The sequence below is a fragment of the Symsagittifera roscoffensis genome, chromosome 10 (assembly GCF_963678635.1).
Source record: "Symsagittifera roscoffensis chromosome 10, txSymRosc1.1, whole genome shotgun sequence".
NCBI lineage: Eukaryota > Metazoa > Xenacoelomorpha > Acoela > Convolutidae > Symsagittifera > Symsagittifera roscoffensis.
In genome coordinates, this window is record NC_087071.1 from 28,620,857 (window position 1) to 28,621,341 (window position 485).

Here is a 485-nt window from a genome sequence, read left to right on the forward strand (position 1 = left end):
AAGAACTAGAAAAAAATAAATTTGCTCAATCCAAACAAACTTTCTTATGGCTTATGATTCCCATCGGTTCACTTATCCTAAACAAATATTCATGCCCGGATATTTTTTTATTATGACCAAAATTGATCTTTACAAGCGGCAAGAAAAGTGGAAATTCGAAACTGTAATTGCAGCATGTTTTTCAATGGCGCAAATATTCGTTTCCAGTTGAAAACACAAGAGTAAATTTAGAAGAACAGTTGCAATTTATTCAAGCCTTGCAAATTTGAAATAGTTGAAGTTATTTAACTAAACGAATCGGTTTACAAAAAATTACAATGGTAAAACGTTTCTGATTTTTCATAGACCAAATCGGATCGCTATAAGTTAATTATTCGATGCAAGCTTTTAACGCGATAAAAGTTTGCAAGTATTTCAAATTGTTATATAGACCGAGGTAGTTTGCGTAAAAATTTAGTTTTTAAATTCAAGTTCTTCAAGCTATG